The sequence below is a fragment of the Cavia porcellus genome, unplaced genomic scaffold, assembly GCF_034190915.1.
Source record: "Cavia porcellus strain 051 isolate PalLab524CR breed Dunkin Hartley unplaced genomic scaffold, mCavPor4.1 scaffold_5, whole genome shotgun sequence".
NCBI lineage: Eukaryota > Metazoa > Chordata > Mammalia > Rodentia > Caviidae > Cavia > Cavia porcellus.
In genome coordinates this window covers 58602496-58622702 of record NW_026947488.1, presented here as the reverse complement: position 1 = coordinate 58622702, position 20207 = coordinate 58602496, and the positions used below count along the sequence as shown (strand labels likewise).

General features: G+C 38.2%; 1 protein-coding gene and 1 pseudogene across 7 annotated transcripts in view; both read right to left on the bottom strand.

The window, feature by feature from the left end:
- The window catches only part of Tmem108 (transmembrane protein 108), a 322687-nt gene that overhangs the window by 117049 nt on the left and 185431 nt on the right, over nt 1–20207 (bottom strand). The window lies entirely within an intron of this gene.
- Nucleotides 1–20207, bottom strand: part of LOC134476095 (high mobility group nucleosome-binding domain-containing protein 3-like) — a 110293-nt pseudogene that overhangs the window by 73616 nt on the left and 16470 nt on the right.

The window sequence follows — 20207 nt, the reverse complement described above, 5'->3', positions numbered from 1 at the left end:
CCTTCTGTGATGATCTTGGAGGCCAGCAATGAGTATGATAGGATAACAAGATGGCAGAAGTCTGGATTCCCGACCATATCTTGGAGAAAAGTAAGCCAACAAGAAGTACCTAATTGAGAATTTGTTTGTTTGGTTGTTTTTATTTTTGGGGGGCTGGGTTTTTGGTGTAGCTCAGGCTGGCCTCAAACTCATGGCAATCTTCCTGCCTCAGCCTCTGGAGTGCTGGGATTTCAGGTGTGCACCACCATGCCCAGCTACTTTAGAATTTGCTTAAGCGATGAACAAACCTTTGTTATGTTAAGCATCTGTGAGTTTGGGGTTGTCTGTTACAATTTATGGCCTATATTGACTAAAACAATAAATGTGTGTTAACCAATAAATGTGGTTATATGGAATGCTTTTAAAAGAAGGGAACCTTGAAGACCAACACTTCAATATACTTCTTGAAATTTTAGCTAGAACAATTAGATAAGAGAAAATATAAGAGATACAAATAGGAAAGGAAGAAGTCAAATTATCCTTGTTTGCAGATGATTCTATTCTACACTTAGAAGACCCTAGAGATCCTACCAAGAGGCTTTTAGAGCTCAGACATGAATTCAACAGTATAACAGGATATAAAATCAACATTAAAATTAATTATTATTATCACTACTGGATTAGCAAAGAAAATCAGAGAAACAATTCCATTCACATAGCTTTTAATTAAATATCTATGGATCAATCAGTCCAAGAAGGTAAAAGACCTCCCCAATGAAAATTTCAGAATACTGACCAAAAAAATTAAAAAGATGCTAGGAGACTGAAAGATATGTCATGTGAATGGGTTGGCAGGATTAACACATGTGGTTAAAATGGCCATGTTACTAACAGCAATCTACTGATTCAATGCACCCCTCCAAAAAAATACCAATGATATTCTTCACAGAGCAGAAAAAACAACCCTAAAGTTCACATGGAAATAAGACCCAGCATAGCCAAAACAATCTTAAGCAAAAAGAGCAAGGCTGGAGGCATCACAATACACAATTTCAAATTGTACAGCAAAATGAGCATACTAAGGCTATACTAATGGCACAGAATAGGAGACACATAAACTCCTGCAATACAGTGAATTTTACAAAGGAGACAAAAATATGTTAGAGGAAAGACAGTGTTTTTAACAAATGGTGCTTGGGGGACATCTACTTGTGGAACATTGAAACCAGATTCTTATCTCTCATCCTATACAAGAATCAACTGAAAGCATATGGAAGTCCTAGTTGTAAGACTTGAAACTTTGAAACTGCTGAAAGAATACATAAGGGAAACATCTGAAGCCATAGGGGCACAGGCAGACTTTCTGAATATGATTTCAATGGCACAGGAAGTAATAGCAAGAATCAACAAATGGAATTATATCAAATAGAAAAGGTTTTACATAGTAAGGGAAACAACTACCAGAGTGAAGAGAAAGTCTGCAGAATGGGAGAAAAACTTTACCAGCTACTCTTCTGACAGAGGGTTAACGTATAGAATACATCAAGAACTAAAAATAAAACAAAACAAAACAAACAAAAACAACACCAATATAGCAAATGGCCCAATCAATGAATGGGCAAATCAGTTGAACAGACATTTATCAAAATAAGTACATATGAGCAGTAAGTATATGAAAAAATGTTCAACATCTTTAGCCATTAGGGAGATGCAAAAGCTATATTGGGATTCCACGTCACCCAACTTAGAATGGGTATCATTAAGAGGCAAAAAAAAAAAAAAAAAAAAAAAAAAAAAAAAAAAAAAAAAGGAAAGAAGAAAGAAAAGCAATAAATTCTGGTGAGGATGTTGGGGGAAAAGGAGTCATTCTACATGGTTAGTGGGTAAGTTAGTACAGTACAGTCACCTATGGAAAACATTAGAGGTGCTCAAAAAACCCCAAAATACATATAAGAAGAAAAATAAAAGATAATAACAAGTAGGAACATAGATCTTTTTTTTAAATGGGAAAAGATCAAACAAACAGGAGAGAAGGAAAGAGGACCAAAAAAGCATTGAGATGTATTATGTACATGTACCAGCTCCCTGCAAGAAATATTATATAATGCAAATAGGTACTAATAAAAAAATCTGAAAAAAACCCTAAAATACAGCTAACATTTGATCTGTTTATGCCACTCCAATATATATCGGAAGCAATTAAAGTCAATATACTATAGAGACATCTGCATACTCATTTTTATTGCAGTGTAATTTATTTTAGCCAAGATGTGGAACCAGCCTAGGTGCCCGTCAATGGATGAATAAATAAGAAAAATGTGTTTGTGTGTCTTCTGTTCTGTGCCACTAGCACATACCTAAATGTACAGATAAAGATACAATAAAGTATTATTCATAAATAAATAAAGTCAAAAGTCTGCCATTTGTAACCCTCTTCTGTCATGCTGCCCTGCCTTAGAGCCAGCTGACTACGGAATGATATCTTTATAAACTGTGAGCCAAAATAAATCTTTCCTCCTTTAAATTGTGGGTGTCAGGTATTGTGTCTCAGTGATGAGGAAAGTAAGTAAAATGGGAATAAATAGGAGCAAAAAGTATGCATTGAAAAATATGAAACTATTGAGTATGGGACAAGGGGGTGAGGGGAGTGAAAATGACCAAAGTATTCTGTATGAATTTACCATTAATTTGTATAACCAATTGAAAAGAGTAAAAAATATGAGAAAAATGGGAAGAGAGTCTTTCTTTCTGCATTATATTCTTTGCAGTTATTTCATAGAAAGTGCTTACTAAATGCTCACAAAAATTTGCTTTGGAAAAGGATAGCTTTTTAATGCAGGCCTTCCCTGGGAATTTAAGATTTGACTTGTTTGCTTGATTTTAAAAGGACACACCCAACCAAGATCTAGCACTGTGCCAAGCACATACAGATGCTCAAAGATTTGCTTGAAATCAATGTTTACCTCTTTCTGTTCATCTCAGTGACTCTGTGGGTTACAGAATGGCAGGTTATGAATTGGCTGAGATCCCATAAGCTTTGTGTTCGCTAGATAGCTCAGGAGGACCACACACTCAGACTGGATTGCAAATTAAGCAAAACATAGAAGCAGATGAAATCCAAGCGATGATCCTGAGATATGCTGTATGAGTTTTAGCTCAGTGGCAAACAATTATTTTAAAGATGACAGAAAAATAGAGAAAATGAGAAAAAAAAGAGAAAAGAGTTGTGAAGATGGAAAAAATTTAAAGACATCCTTATTTCTATAGTTATGATTTTTATCATAATAATGCTTTAAAATCACTGTATTTGCTATTCAGTACAACTCACTGAATAAAAGTACCCCAAAGCATATTTTCAAGTTGAAACTATGCAACTGTATCATGTGGATTTTCAAATCCACTGAGCCCCACTGATTAATGAAGAGGGCGGTCCTCATTACGTGAACAAGTGGACTTGCTAACATTGAGAACAAAACATCGTCTAGAATACTCTTGACTAGAAGTACGCCAGAGGTCTATATTACCAGATTATTGGGTATTTCTTCAGACTCCAAAGAAGGATAATTTCTGAAGCTTGGAAACTATGTATAATCAAGGAGCACCTGGGAACCACATTCCTTACTCTCAGCTCATGCCAAAACCAGCCCAGGTCCTGTGTTGAGTCAGGAGGATCAAAGAACCATGCCCTGTTCCCAGGCCCTGGGTTCTCCACAGCACAGGAAATCAGATAACAGCCACCAGCAGACTGACTGATCAAAGAAGAGACCCACACACCAGAGGAGGAGAGTTTCACTTCATCACTGAAGTGATACCCACCACAGAGACCTGGTAAAAGACAGCCTTGGGAAAAACAGGCTTAGGGAGGATGGGAGCAAAATAGGGCTCTCCTGAGATGCTCTGGGAGAACCAGGTTCAGACCAGTAAGATCGTGGACTCATATTCTGTCATGGGAGGCAGGATTTGTGGGAGTAATCATCAGAAAGGGCAGTGCTGAAAAAGAAGAAGGAAGGTGTTAGGTCAAGTGGCATGCTTGAGTTCCTGCACTGTTGCTACATCAAAAAAAAAATAGTGATCTGAGTTACTATAGGTTAATACAAAGGTGACCTAGTTATCTTCACTAAAATTGGTCCCTTTTGATTTGGTTAAAATCTGTTTATAAATGGTTCCCACTGGGTGTCAAAATCCAGTTAAATTTGATGCCATTGTTATCACTGAATTTACTGTTTGAGCCAAGGCAACACTGGTCATTGGCAACTGGTTTTCTCTTTATTGTGATACCTAGATAGCCTGGGGGCTCATAAGCATATTGTTGCTCCCACAGAACAAGGCATCAGACAATGAATTTGCAAACCCAGAACAGAGATCAAAGAAACAGAAACATTAACAGACAAGGCAACAAAATACCTTCCCAAACTCTCAACTCCCTCAAAACCCATTCCAGGGCACTGCAAAGAGGAAATCATAATCTACAGAGCAGATAGTTCTGAAAGAGTAAAAATGGAGGTAAAATCATCAATATGGTATTTGTTGAATTTAAAAACTTATAACTAATCTAAAAATGACACTAATGAAACTGATGATCAGTGAGTCTACAGCAGACACTACAAAACAACTAGGGAATGAAAGAAAGAGATAGAAACCATGAATGCCCAGTATGGAAATGAATGGGGATTCGCAAGAAAGTTCCACATGAAAATCCAGCAAATTAAAAACATGATAGAAAATATGGTATGTGAAGACAGTGTTATACCTAAAGCATAGGACTGTAGTCAATGATTAATGAGACACACCTTATAAAGAACAAGGAAATCTGAAAGTGGATTCAATCGCTTTTAAATTACTCAAAGAGGACTAATGTTGAATGCCACTAGTCATTTGAGAAATGCAAATTTTAAATAACACTGAGATTTCATTTCACTTCAGAAAAAATGGCTAGCATCAAGAAATCAGCCCATAACAAATGCTGGTGGGGCTGTGGGAAAAAAGGAACCCTTCTCCACTGTTGGTGAGAGAGTGTAAACTAGTACAAATAATATGGAAATCAGTATGGAGAGTCCTCAAAAAACTAAAACTAGAGGTTCCATTTGACCTAGCTATTCCCCCTTTTGGTGTTTTATCAAAAGAGTTAAAAGCATCATACTATGGAAATATATGCATACCCATATAGGAGACACAATTTGTAATAGTTCAGATGCCCATCAACAGATGAACAGATAAGGAAACTGTGGTTTTTATATACAATGGAATACTACTCTGCCATAAAAATAAACAAGACATTTTTAGGCAAATGTAAGTACTTTGAAACCATTCTTTTTGGGGAAATAAACTGGATGCACACGTCTAAATATCACATTGTTTCTCTTGTGTGAGAAACCAAAAATATAAATAAGAACCAAAATGGATGATAGATATTCGAAAGTAGGAAGAAAATATTCAAATTGGAAGAGGAAAAAAAGGAGAGGGGAGGGGGAAAAGGAGGGGAAAAGAAGAAAAAAAAAGAATATAAGGAAAAACTGGAAACAAAGATTTTGTAAATAAGGAGGGGAAGAGGGGTTGAAAGGTGGAGAGGAAAATGGGGAAAAATAATCAAGATATATTATGTACAGGTACAAATGCCATATGAAGAATGTGATCATTATGTATATCAAAGGGTATGAATAAAAGTAAGTTTAAGAAAAGTACTTGGAAAAGCAGAACACAGCACAAAGGACATAAAACCCTGCGTACACAAGTAATAACAGAAAAGCTTCCTGACATACAGATAAGTAAACATATAAAACCCTGAATAGCCATGAACAGGGAAAAAAGCACCCCATGCCACATAATGGTTAAACAAGGGAAACACAACACAGCAACACAATCTTACTGGCTAGAGAAAAGAAAAAAATTCATCTATAAAGAAGGCCCATCAGAATAAGATTTTCAACACAAACCTTAAAGGCAAGGAGAGCACAGAATGAATATTTCAAGCTCTTATACAGCTTACAATCTAGATTGTGGTAGCCTACAAAATTATCTTTCAAAATTGATAGAAAGAAGATATTTCCATGATGAAGAAAACCTAGAGAAATTCATGACCACCTAACCAACACTCTAAAAAATTTTCAAGGATAGCCAACACAGTGATGCTAACAATGCCAAAATGTCCAAGAAAATCAATGGATCATGTCGAGCTAGCAATTAAGAGGAAGAAATCAAAAGAGTAACAGGAAAATACAACGACAGGAATAACTCAGGTTTTATCAGTTATGACTGTTGTGGTGGACTGACAGCTGGTGGCCAACTTGTAACACCCAGCTGAACTGAATCAGTGTAGTGCTAGGTGTGGAGGGCCCTCCTGAGGATTGTTGTCACCAACATATAAAGGAGAACTGGAGAAGGAGAGGTGATGCTGTTGGTTCTCCAAGAGCCTGTAGTTCTGGCTTTCCTGAAATGAAATGCAGGAGTCCACAGTTGGTGCTCAGGGCAGAAGCGGAGTGTGGCCGGGAATGAGGTGTGGTCACCTAGCAGTTCCCACAGGACAAGGTCCAAGAAGCAAAGGATTCAGGAAGCCCAGGCACTGGCCGAGCCAACGGCTTGCTGAGGTGAGAGGGGCACAGGCAGTAGCACTGGAGCAGTTAGTCCAGAGTTCCTGGGTGAGGGCTCCCTAGGGTGAGTGGTCGCTGTCCACGGTCCTGGAGGAGGTGGCCTAGAAGACCTCAGCTGGTTTACTCTCTGGCTGCAGGCTGTTCAGCCCCAGGGCAGGGTTCCCAGGGAGACCTGAATGTGCCTTTCTAAGGTCCTCGTGTATCCTCAAAAGTGCTGCCTCGGGTCTCAGGGACTTTGAAGTAGGTGAACAGTAGGAAGATAATATGGAAGATGAGAAGATCATAAAAGCTTAAACTTCTAAAGGGTCTGTAGCCAAGGGGAAGAGCAGTCCAACCAAAATGTTGGTGGTCCAGTTAGTACAACCAGTCACAGCTGCGGCAGCTGGGCAGGATGATCCAGGGGACAGGACCTGGTTTGATCTCAAGCTTGCAGCAACACAGATGTATGTATCCTTGAGTAACAGAGATGTCATGATGATGATTCAACAAAAAGCCATGCTGCTGAGGCTGATGGTGTGCGGGTGGCTCCTCACTCTTTCCACCAGAAAAATGGAAACCACAGTGGAGATGGTGCTAACCACGTCCATCTGGACACCCACAACCTTCAAGATTCCCCCTGAACCACACAACAGGGCAGATGCGCTGATAGGTGAAAGTCACCTTGCTGGAGCTCTTCAGATTCTTGTTTTTAAGTCTCTCCATGTCCTTTTGTTAAAAGTTAATGGGAAGCAAGGATTGTGATGGTAATAGATCTTTTAATATGCTTTTAATGTAGTTTTAGATAGGTTTGCAATCAAGTTCATTAGTCCAACCAGTTTTAACCTTGAATTTTTATCACTCTTTGAATATTTTGCCTTTAGCATAGAAATGAGTGTAATAAGATGGAAATATGTAATTGTTATATTAATGTAAATCTGAATAGACCACAAATCTGCCACTAGTGACTGGCTTAAGGAAATGTGTGTGGGTTCCAAGTTGACTGGGGTGGACTTTGGTATATTGAACAGTAGGAGCTTGTAACACTGTTCCAAACACTCGGCTGAACTGAATCAGTGTGGTGGGTGCAGAGCACCTACCTGAGGATTGTTGTCAACAACATAAAAAGAAGAAATGAAGAGAAAGAGGTGATGCTGTTGGTTCTCCTGGAGGAGCTTGTCACATTGGCTCTCCTGATATGAACTCAGCTGTTCTCATCCTCAAAGGAGCTCAGGACCTCCCTGTCACTGAGGATGGCTGTGGTACTTTTTCTTACCTTAAGCACTGCTTCCTGGCTCCAGTATAGATCCCTCAGCCTGCCAACACGGATCCTTCATCCTGTTGGCATAGATTTTCTTGTTTTCACCACTCACCTTTGGGCCTTCCCAGCACAGATCTGTGAAGGTTTTGCATGAGACATTGGTGTGGGTGCTAGCCTCCCAGTTGGACTTGTAGGGGCACTGTCATGGGCTCAAGGTCTTCAGCTGGATTTGTGAAGGACATTGCCATGGGATCTAGGGCTTCACCTGTATTCTTTGGGTATCTAATTTTTGGACAGATTTTCTGCACTCTTTTGTATCTGATTCTTGGGTGACTATTATAAAATAATTCTGTAAGTTGTATGTCCTGTATTAAATTGTTTTCCTTGCAAAGCTAGACTACAACTATTACTGTAAATGGGCTCAATTTGCCAATCAAAAGATACAGATTAGTAGAATGAAACAAGAAACACAATTCAACAGTATGCTATATACGAAAACACATTTCTCTCTCTCTTGACTTAATGGAAAAAATATTCCATGTGAGAGGGACATGAAAACAAGTAGATTACCTATCCTATTTTCAGAAAAAGTGGACTTCAAGCCAAAGCTGACCACAAATGGGAAAGATTACTTATTTGTTAATGGAACTACTCAACAGGAAGAGAGAACAATTATAAACGTATATATACACCAAATCATGGTATTGGCCAACTTCATAAAACAAATTCTAATAGACATAAAGGATCAGAAAAACATCAGTCATAGAATAACAGTAGGAGATTTCAATATCAGGTAAACAAAACAATCAACAGAGTTGAACCAAACCTTTGAACAAATGGACTTAATAGATACATAAGGAATGTTTCAGCTAATAGTAACAGGATATATATTTTTCAATTGCATATGGTACCTTCTCCAAAGAAGATCACAAACTGGCTGATAAAATATCCTTATATAAATGCAAAAGAATTAACTTTTTACAATACACATTAGATTACAGTGTAATAAAGCTAAAAATCAATAGCAAAACCCAAAAAACAAAACAAAAAACCATAGAAACTATGTAAACACATGGACTACTAAACAACACACACTTATGATAAGCAATGGGCCACAGAGGAAACTAAACAAGAAACAAGACAGTTTCTAGAATTAAGCTATAATACCAGTGTAACATACCGGAACTTAGGTGACACAATGAAAGCAGTCCCATGTGGGAAGTTTACAGCTGTCAACATCTACATTAGCAAAACAGAGTAAGCCCAAAGAAATAACCTAATGATACATACCAAGGTCTTAGAGAAACAAGAATAATCCAAACCCAGAGCTTGTACAAGGAAGAAAATTATAAAAATCAGAGCATAAATTAATGAAATGGAGATCAACCTCTTCCCCTATACAAACCAACCAACCTCAAAGAATGAATCAAAGAAATGGTGTTTTAAAGGAATAAATAAAATAGACAAGCCTTCAGCCAATCTTACTTTAAAAAGGAAAAACATAAATTAATGAAGTTAGAAATGAAAAATCTAAAATCACATGAACACTACAAAATTCCAGAAAAGTATTTGCAACTGTTTGCCAACAATATATGCCAAACAACTGGAGAGCCATATAAGGAAGGAAAATATTCCTAGATACATATGAATTACCAAAACTCAACCAAAAAGACTTAAAAATCTTAACCCAATAAATAGGCAATGAAAATGAGGCAGTAAAACAAACAAACAAACATGTAAACTACCAACTAACAAAAGCTCAGTACCTGATGGATTCACAGCCAAATTCTATTTGCTAGATGTCCTGGCAAGATCTAACATCAATATTCCTCAGACTTTCTTGATGAAACCAAGAGAGGAGTACTTTGAAAATCATTCTTGGAAGCTAATATTATCCTGATCTCCAAAACAGACAAAAATCCAACAAAAAAAGAGAACTACAAGCCAGTTTTTCTAATGAACATAGATGCAAAAATCTTTAATAAGATGCCAGCTACAGAATGCAATAAGTCATCAAAAGGATCATCCACCATGATGAGGTGGGCTTCATCTCAGGGATGCAAAGGTGGTTCAACATACAAAAATCAATAAATGTAATTCATCACATACACGGAAGCAAGGACAAAAATCACAGCAGATGCAGAAAAGGCCTCTGACAAAAATCTAACATCCATTCATCATTAAAAAAATCCAGAAGGAAACAGGTATAGAAAGTCTTTATATGAGCACAGTAAAAAGTCATTTAACCTATTCTTGGCATCATATTAAAGGCGGGAAACTGAAAACCTTTCCTCTAAAATCAGGAACAAGACAAGAGTGTCTACTTACATCACTTCTGTTCAACTATCCTTGAAACACTAACCAGATCAAACAAGAGAATGAAATGAAAGGGAACTGAATTGAATTTGTTCATGAACTAAGGTATGACTATTCTTCCAAAACTGATTTATAGATTTAATGCAATCTCAATCAAAACACTAACATCATTTCTCATAGAGCTAGATAAACCAAGCCTAAAATTTATATATAATCAGAAAAAACCCTGAGTAGCCAAAGAAAATGGGTAACAAAAGCAAAGTGAGTTGCATAATAATCCCAGACTTGAAGGTATATTATAAAACTAGTGATCAAAACAGCATGGTACTGGCATCAAAAGACATGTGGATCAATGAAACAGAATCAAAGCAGAAATACTTCCAGGTACATACAGTTACCTACTTTCAAAAAATGAGCCAAAAACATAAACTGGACAAGAAAAAGCCTCTATAATTATTGGTGCTGGGAAAACTGGATATCCACATAGAAGACTAAATCTAGACCTATATATTTTACCAAATAGTAAACTAAAATCAAAATGGATAAAAGATTTAAGTATTAAAACAGAAACAATCTGCTGGAAGCTAAAATAGGTATAATTTTTGAAGACATAGGTATAGGAGTGGACTTTCTGAACAGAATCCTAATGACAGAAGGAATAATACTGAGACTCAACAAATGTGATCATATCTAATTAAAAAGCTTTAGTACAGCAAAGGAAACAGGCAATGGAGAGAAGAAAAAATGTGAAGAATAAGAGCAAAATTTGCCAGCTATCTCATAGATAGGGGACTAACATAACAAATATATTAAGAATTTAAAAAAACCAACAAAAACCCAAGTAAACGATCCAATAAAAAATGGACAACCAAAATGAATACACACTTCTTGGAAGAAGTATAAATGGCCAATAAATACATGAAAAAAGTTTATCATAGCTGGCCATCAGATAAATTAAAATTACACTGAGATACCATCTTACCCCAGAAAGAATGGCTATCATCAAAAAAACCTAATAATATCAATGTTGGAGAGGATGTGGGGGGAAAGGAACTTTTCTACATTATTGGTAAGAAAGTAAACTAGTACAACCACCCCAGAGATGCCTCCAAAAATTAAAAATAGATATTTTATTTACCCCACTATTTCCTTTCCAGGTATCTTTCCTAGGGAGTCAAAATCCTGATATTACAGGGATATATGTACACTTTGTTTATAGCAGCCTGATTTATAATAGGTAGATCTTGAAAACAGCACACTGTACATGTCCATCAGTAGATGAATGGAGAAGGGAAATGTGTTTATATGCAATGGAGTGCTACAGTGCCATAAAGAAAGATGAACTGTAAGTAGATGGATGTACCTTGAAAACATAATGTTAAGCGAAAGAAGTCAGAAACACAAGCTGAAATACTGTATGCTTTCTCTTAAATGAGAAACACACACGCACACACACACACACACGGGGGTGGGGAGACAGATAGCAAAACAGAACATAAAAATAGAAATTAGGGGAGAAGTTCGATACTTCCCCAAATTATATATTTCAGAGTTCACAAATAATTCATTATATACACTAATTGGTTTTTTTTTTACTTCATTTAGTTCACTAAAATGAATGTTTTGTGTTATTATCTGTTTCTTTGCAGTAAGAATCTTTTTGGTTTATGTTTTGTATTCTGAGTCGCAATTTTGAAGATAATGATATAAATCATTAACCACTGTTATCCTCTTACTTTGTTACAAATTTCTGGTTTTCTATGAAATAAAAAATATACATTACTATATTTTTCATAAGCTTAACTTTCCATTTTTTATTAAAAATTGCTACTCTGTATGACAATCACGCCACCATATTATTCAAAGAGTTGAAAAGATTTTTGTTTTGTTAAAGAAAATTTACTCACCAGAAAAGTTAATTTACACTTAGGGGGCCAGATTCATGCTCAGATAAACTCATGCCTGAAACATCACCAGCTGGGAGACATGATGAGGGGGGTTATCCTACAAGGTAGCTGAGCAACCCAGGCAACAACTGAAAACTCAATATTTAATGTCACTACTGTCAGAGTTTCTGGTGAATGTGAAGACCAACCACTGAGGTCTGGATGCTTCCTTGATCCTCCTTTTCCCTGGTAACAATAATTCAGTACAATGGTCAGATTCATCACTGACATTTAGACTCAGCAAATGTAACAAACTTTGGCATTTACCTAGTAGTCTGATGTTCACTTGATTCACTTTAGGCTTTTTATTGTCTTTCATTTCTTAGGACATCTTTGATATCTCCGCTTGGCCTCTTGCTGAAATTCACCCCAACAGTCCCCTTATGCAGTTGGCTAAGAGGGCCTCAGTAACGGATCAAAGGGATTTTATGAGATATTTGCAAATTATCAATTGCAAAACTATTGAGATTTTTCAGACAAATATATCATGGGATTTTGAGGATTTCTCTATTACAGAAGTTATATCAAAGAGCAAATAAAACAGAAAACATTCAAACTGTTCACATGGTTAGGATGTTTAACTATGGGACTGAGGAAGGCTCAAAAAATTCCCTGTTTTCTGAACTCTAATTTTCTTCCCCCCCCCCCTTTCTGTCACCTCCATAATCTTTTACTTCCTTGATCTAATTTCCTAAACTCTTCATAACAACTCTGGATTCAACCAAGACTCTTTTTTTGATTCCTAATTTTCCCTTTCTGTATTTCTTAATTATTTACTTTGGGATCATAGATTCCTTTAAGATGGCTTCAAAAAATCTTTTCCTTTCCCTTCATTGAACCATGCCATCTTTTTGCTAGATAAACAAAATAAAAATAAAGCAAAGTAACAATATGGCCCAAAACAGATTCTTCACTATCCTATAGCTATAATTTATAATTTTTTCTCTTGAAGTACAGTAAACGCTATGGGAAATGTGAGCTCTGTTGGGTGGGCCTGGGAGTAGGGCATGGTGACCCTTCAGCGATGAACCCATGACAAGGGGAGAGAAGAGCCAAGAAAGTGCAAGGGGTAGGCTTCTGACAGTGTAACTGTTGATAACTTGTAAGTTCAACTCATGATGTCTAAAGGGGTGTGAAATAATCTTAATCAGGGAAGGTAACCAGAGTCTGAGCTTAGGCGAAGTCGGCTCCTCTGTGGTTAGTGCTGGGTGAGCAGCCTGTGAGGGCCCACCTTCAGCGCTTCAGACCTTATGAAAATAGAATTCAGTTCCCTTGAGAAAGACATTGGAGGGATTCTGCAGGCAACCCCTAAGGTAAACTGACAGTACAGTTCTAAGGTTCACAGAAAGCTAGAGAGCCACATGGAGAAACCACAGTGGACGTCTGATGTAGTCCTTAAACATCCTGTACTTTGACCCTACGGTGGCCCTCAGAGAGGCGTGTGCAGAGGGATCACTGCTGTAGGACCGGCGTGGCTGTGCAACACCAGTCCACTCAGAGTGGTCCCACTCTAGCTTTTTTTCTTTTCACAACCCCTTCAAAAGCTTCCCTATAATTAACCATGGCCTGACAGAAACAGTTGAAGGACTAGGATTCTCCATCCTCCACTGTGCTGATGTGCCCCCAGTGATTTGCCATGCTTATTTACTGCCTCACTTTCTTGTCACCTCCTGACACATAGTGAAGCTGGCCCATTATTGTCTCATCAACATAATCTTTAATGGGGTTAAGCTCCGTGACTAGAATATCTGTCAACACAAACTGTTGACATTTCACTCTACATGGTTAAGAGAATGGCAGCTACACATGCTTCCTCCGCTTGACCCTCCCAGGCCCAGTAGGTACCCAGAATAAGCTGGATCAGGAGGAGGGCCATAGCAATCTGCATCATCTCTGTGCATCTCGTAGCCCCTTCAGCAACCATGCAAGTGTAGGGCCCTTCAATCAGGAGCAGGAGTAGATCCAGCCTGTTTGGGCTGGATGAAGACTAATTTAATTCAATTTAACATCCAATTAAGTGGATGTTATGTTGGGAGCCAAATTTCTTTTCTCCTTCATTTTCACAGTTGCTATAATAATCTAAGACTTCTAAAAATATAGCTATACGGATGGCACTACCAGAGCTTGGCAACCAAAAAATGGTGAAGCTTATTGAGCTACAGGCTCATCAGCTTATAAAAGGAATGGCCCAATGCCTTTGGGTTGCAACACTGCTTTCCCAAATAATTTCCAGCCAATATCTGACTTGAGAGCCAATGACTCTATCCTGCTAGTGTTTTATTTCTTCAAACAGATTGGAGGTGGAGCAAAAAAACAGCAATGACTAAAGCTACTAAAAGAAGACAAGCTACCCTGGAAGCAGAAGGTGGGGAGCATACTGGCTGGAGTTGTGAAAACTCCAAGAAGAAACTGATGGTGCAAGTGTTTGGAGGGTGTCAGGCGATCTTCCAAGTGCAAGGGCTGTGACTTGGGCAAGACCTGGGAGGCTGAAGGACTCTGGGAAAGGCGTTGAACTTGGAGTAAGAAGACTTAGCCTACTTCCCAGTTCTAGGATCCTATGGACGAGATGTATTATTGGAGTTTGCTTTTCTTTGCCCCAGGGGTATCATGGCAAAGTTTGGAAAAAGCACATTATGGGGCTGTGTAATGTCCAGGTCTATTTTTTAAGGAGATTTCTATCAATGAGTTATTAATTTTAATTTCATGAGTTTTATTACATTAAATAATGTATACTTAGCAGGAAAATATCAATAAAATACTAAATTTTTAATATGCAGTGAGTGTGTAGAATAAACATTAACATTTTCAAAATCAACTGTTTACCTGCTTACAAGATCTAAAAAACAACAGCAGAAATAAACTTCCACATGAATGATAATGAAAATACAAAGGAAACTCTACCATGGAAATAACCTCTGATTCAGGCTTTACCTCCATGGCCGTCTTCACACATGACGACAGTATATTCCACACAAGAATCTTGCCGACACATACAGCACTTGTGCTTAGCTTTCCTTCCCTGTTTGGCAAAGCATACTTTCACCTCTCTAGTCTTCGTCTTTTGACAGGAGCTTATTACATTTAATACAAGGTTTACTTGGCAGGAAAATGAAATATCAATAAAATTAAATATCAGATATATATTGAGTGTTTAAACATCAATATTTTCTACATCAATTGTTTTGCTTACTTATTCTAAAAACTAACAGCAGAAATAAATTCCGATGTGAAAATACAAACAAAATTCTCCCAGAAAAATAATGGTTACTTCAGTTACACACCTGAGTCAGTCTTCACCCAGGAAAACAGCATGCTGTATACACAAGGATCGCTTACACGGCTTGCACATGTGTCTTACTTTCCTGTCTTCTTTGGTCGGACACACTTGGCATCGCTCTGGTCTCCACGTTGTCTTAGGAATTTTTAGTGATGTTGCAACTGTCTGTCATCAGTCTGCTCCAGAATTCTTTGCAGGATTTCTTGGGCAGATACATGCTGTCCTTCCTTTGCTGTAATTAGTCACTCATCAATCCCAGTTCCAAACCTCTAAGAAAATTTCTCTATGATATTCTGTGCTTGTTATTTTCTTAGTAAACTATGAGACTGCTAATGGCTCACATATTTAGCATCAAGTGAAAACAACCACTGGCCAACGCTTGTGCTCTGAGTGACTTCAGAGTTGCTGCCTCACTTATCCACAGCATCTACTCCGCATTTGTTTTGTTGTAAACTGTGATCATTTCTGGCTTCCTTTGTGTTGAAGAGTCACTATCAATCTTTGCTTGTTTGTTTGTAGGCAGGATCTATGTAGTCTACGCTAGCCTTGAACTCACTAAGTAGCACAGGCTGACCTTAGTTTATAGGATCCTCCAGCCTCAGCCTTCCAACCCAGTCTCACTGTCAACTTATCATCATGGTATAATATTGAAAGTATCAATATTCCTTTGTTTTTCTTTGCTATAAAATAGTCCAGGCTAGCCTGGAATTCACTTTGTAGCACCTTGAATTTACAGGATCCTGCTGCCTCAGCCTCTAAGTGCCAGGACTACAGACAGGTACCACCATGCTAGGCCTCACTATCAAATTTGTCATTGTGGTGTAACATTGATAGTATTGATATTACCTTGTTTTATATTGCCATATAGGAGGTTATGTCTTCCTGAAATCCAAAGATTGTACTATACATTTCTCTATTGCAACTTGCAACATTTTAATAGGAATCTTGGCTTTATTTTTGCAATAGTTTCTGTGCTGATCAACTGGTGTTCTTTTAGCAAATGTAACATTAACAGGTAGCTAAGTGACCTCAATTGTTGAATATAACATTTGGGTGACATTTTGAAATAGGTACAGCAAGTCTGTTCACAGAGTCATACAGTTTATTACTATATAAGTAAAGACCTTGTGGTTGAATTCCAGAATGAATTTCTAAATTCAAGGTGTAAAATGTCTTTGCATCTTCCAGGGCACATATTTTATACCATATGTGGAAGGTTTATTTGGCATATGTTACTGAAAGCCTCAACAATCATGAAATGTTGCAAGTTGTTTGTCAATTGGTCAGTATATAAACTGCTCGACAGAGTGAAGCAAAGCTTTCAAAAAATGAATTAATAACAGCCAAACTGTTGGACTATTTTCTTTCTTGGTGGGTCTCTTTGTCATCAAAACACAGGCAATTTTGAAGGAAACAAATTTTGAGTGTCATCATTATTCTAAAACTCTCAATGCCACTTCTCCATAAATCCCTGAGCCTGATGATTAGAATGATAAAGTCCTGCTAAGAAGGCTTTTAGTTCAGATGGTAAAGTATAATTATAAATGTATTTTTGAGTATTACTACTAATACATATAGTGTGTTTTCTAGTATTTCACAGTTAGTGTGTTTCAAAACATCTTGCAGCATATCATCTGTTACAAGCAGTTTCCCACACTGAATCACACTGTTGGCATTCCGACCAATAGGTTTCACCCATGGCAAGAACCTAATGACGTTTTCTGTCCTAGTTCTAACATTGGTTTTCCTTCTGTATCTCTCTGACATATCTCTAGGTGTCATATCTTACTACCTTTTTCAGATGATATGCTTCAGGTCAACATTGGTGGCCAGGTCACCTGATGACTGACTTTCAACCTCTTCCCAAAGCTGTAAAAGTGAACTTTCATGTGACATTGTACTGAATCAGGCTAATTCTACGAGAAAAATCAAAAGAAAATATTTAATAAGATGAATTATAAATACACAAAAATGTAACATGGCGCATCATGTTGGTAAAACTCGCGCATTTACACTTTGGCCCAGGTGCAGATATCTTGCTGTTGGCACATCAAGTGATTGAATACAGACTGGTACCTGAGATGCCAGCTGGTGGGCGTTATGCTAAGGTACACTTTCACTGGACAAATATGGCATGGGTGCAGGTGACCCAGAATGAGGGACTGAGTTAATAACAACACGGTGTTAAAGTGATGCCTATCACCTGCACTGTTAGGAGGCATCAACAGCATACAGGACGGGAAATAACTTTATAAAGTACAATTGTCATGTTGATTGTTGGGAAAGATCCTTGCCTTTCTCTAAGTCTGGAACCAATTAAAACATATATAGAGGAATCATAAAGCAGATCAAAATGGTATCTTTATTTAAGATAAGTTGGGTGTAAGAACACAGTTTGACCTATGGTATTGTGGCTTAGATTTGGACATCCCCTCAAAGCCTCAGAGAATCATAAACAGGGCTTTTGGGAGGTTCTTAGATCATGGGAGCGTGATACTCATCAGTGGACTCATATCGGTGGACTCATCCCCTGATGGCTTCATAGCTGAACATGACACTGGGAGGTGAAGCCTGGTCAGAGGAGGTGGGTCACTGGGGGAATGTCCTGGAAGGGGCTATTTCCCTCCCTCCTCTCTCGATCCCTCTCTCTGCTTCCTGCCATGCCAGTCTGCCTTGAAGTCTCTATGAACTTTACAAACTGTGAACTAAAACTTTTCTCCTTTCAGGAGAAACCTCCTTTCAGTGGGTGTTTGGTTTTCTGTCAGGTATTTAGATGAGAAATTAAGACATGTGGCTTCTTATTATACCCTAAAACATACTATTTTCTTCCATATTCTATACCTTTTCTCATGATTATACTATCAGATTCTGGAGAGCAGGTGTGTGTGTATCCTGAAAGTTTTCTACAGAACCATACATGCATCTGGTGCTCTGTCTGATAAAGGGATCTTAGAAGCCTCTCTCTTTAACACTCTTCAGAAGCAGAGCTCATGTCTTCTCATTTCTAGCATAATGCCAGGCACATAGCAGGCTCTTGGCCAGGGATTTAGCTCAGTGGCACAAGCGCCTGCTTGGCAACTGTGAGGTCGTGAATTCAACTCCCAGTACTGAAAATAACAGCAACAACAAACATAGCAGGCTCTTTTCAAAAGTGTGTTAAGAGATAACAAAAATGGAAATGGAAATGGAAAAAACCAAATGGCCTGGTGCCACCCAGGGATTGTAGAGAAGGATTTAAAGTGGGGTCATCTTTTCTTCTTAAGAGTTTGGTCATTTGGGAAAGGGTTCTACCCGCATATTATTGTAACTGAAAGCTTTAATGCAATAAATTTCCCCTTGACAAATTCACTTTTGTCTATTTGTCAGGCTTCTTGGCTATCTGAACATCTGTCTGCTAGACATCTCAATTAGAGTTACTGCTAATGGCCTTAGCAGAGAAGCTGTCACTTGGTAATTAACTTAGAGCCATGACAGAAGACTGTGACATCTGATGTTTCAGAACATAGTCTTGACCCTTGTTCTCTCAAGGGACACATGCATCATGAAACAATTGTTTTGAAGCTGCTGGTGGGATCAGCTCACAGCACGACAACCAGGATGAGACTTCTGAAGGAATGAGGATTTCAAGGCCTTTTTCAAGAATGTTCTTCCTTTACTCAGGGCTTTGGGAGATCTCAGCAAACCAGCCTTCCTGGGCAGATAAGCTCCTGCAGCCTGGGTGGATGAGTAGGTGGGTGTGAGAGCTAGGACAGGGCTGTGGGGGAGGGAGGTGTTCTGCTCTATGTGATTCTGTTTGTTAAGAGCTGGGCCAAGCTTCCAGGGACACCTGCCTGTGAGCACCATGGTTTTGACTTAGCCCTAGACTCCATGATCTCTACTTAGCTCTAGACTCCATGGTTCTTTTAGCCGTGAAGCTAAAAGGCACAATGAGAACTGATCCCACCCCCATTTTCCTAGAACATAACAGAACCAAACATCTTAGTTCTCAGGATCTTAAAAGACTCTTCCATCTTCACTCATAACATGATGGCTAAGAAGTTGATGGGCTATAGGTGTGACCATTAACTCCTGGTTCATGGTCCAGATATTCTGCCTCTGTGGGCTCCATATGCCAGGCTCTGTCCCACAGGGTTATTCAGGGCAGTAGGGCTAAATAACCTCAAAGCTAAAAGGTTGGTGCAACTGGCAGACCACTGGCTGCTATGGCACTGTGCACTTGAAATGTTGCTAGCATGACTGAGGAACTCAATTTTAAATTTTACTCATTTTTAACCAACTTAAATTTAAGAAACCCACAATTCAGTTAAAAGAAAAAAAAATTAAGAACCTAAGTCTACTTTTCCAACAGTGAGCTTATGAAATCTGAGTATCAATAAATATTTCTGACAAAGATTTAGTCTGTAAATTGAGATGGGCTGTAAGTGCCAATTTTATATAATATTTCAAAGGCCTCATCTGAAAATGAAGCAAAATAACTCACTAATCATTTTTATATTGATTACATATGAAAACATTTTGGATATCCTGGGCTAAGTAGAATGAGTTATCTAAATTTATTTCACCCAATTCTTTGTACCTTTTTCAATGTGAGTGTTAGAAAATTTAAAGTTACCTACATATAGACTTGTGTTGTATGTCTTCCAAAGAGTACTGACCTAAGGATGGTTCTCATTCTTCCTAGTGGTGTCTCACCTGGCACAGTGTGGACCACAACCTTCCTTCTCCTCCCCTGTCCGGTTAATCCCACTTTAATACCATGTTTGTTGCCAGGCGCTCTGTGTGTGTGGTACTGGGACTGAACCTAGGCTTCACACTGAACTACATCATCAGCCCTGTCTTTCTTTCTCTTCAATTTTTTGACATGA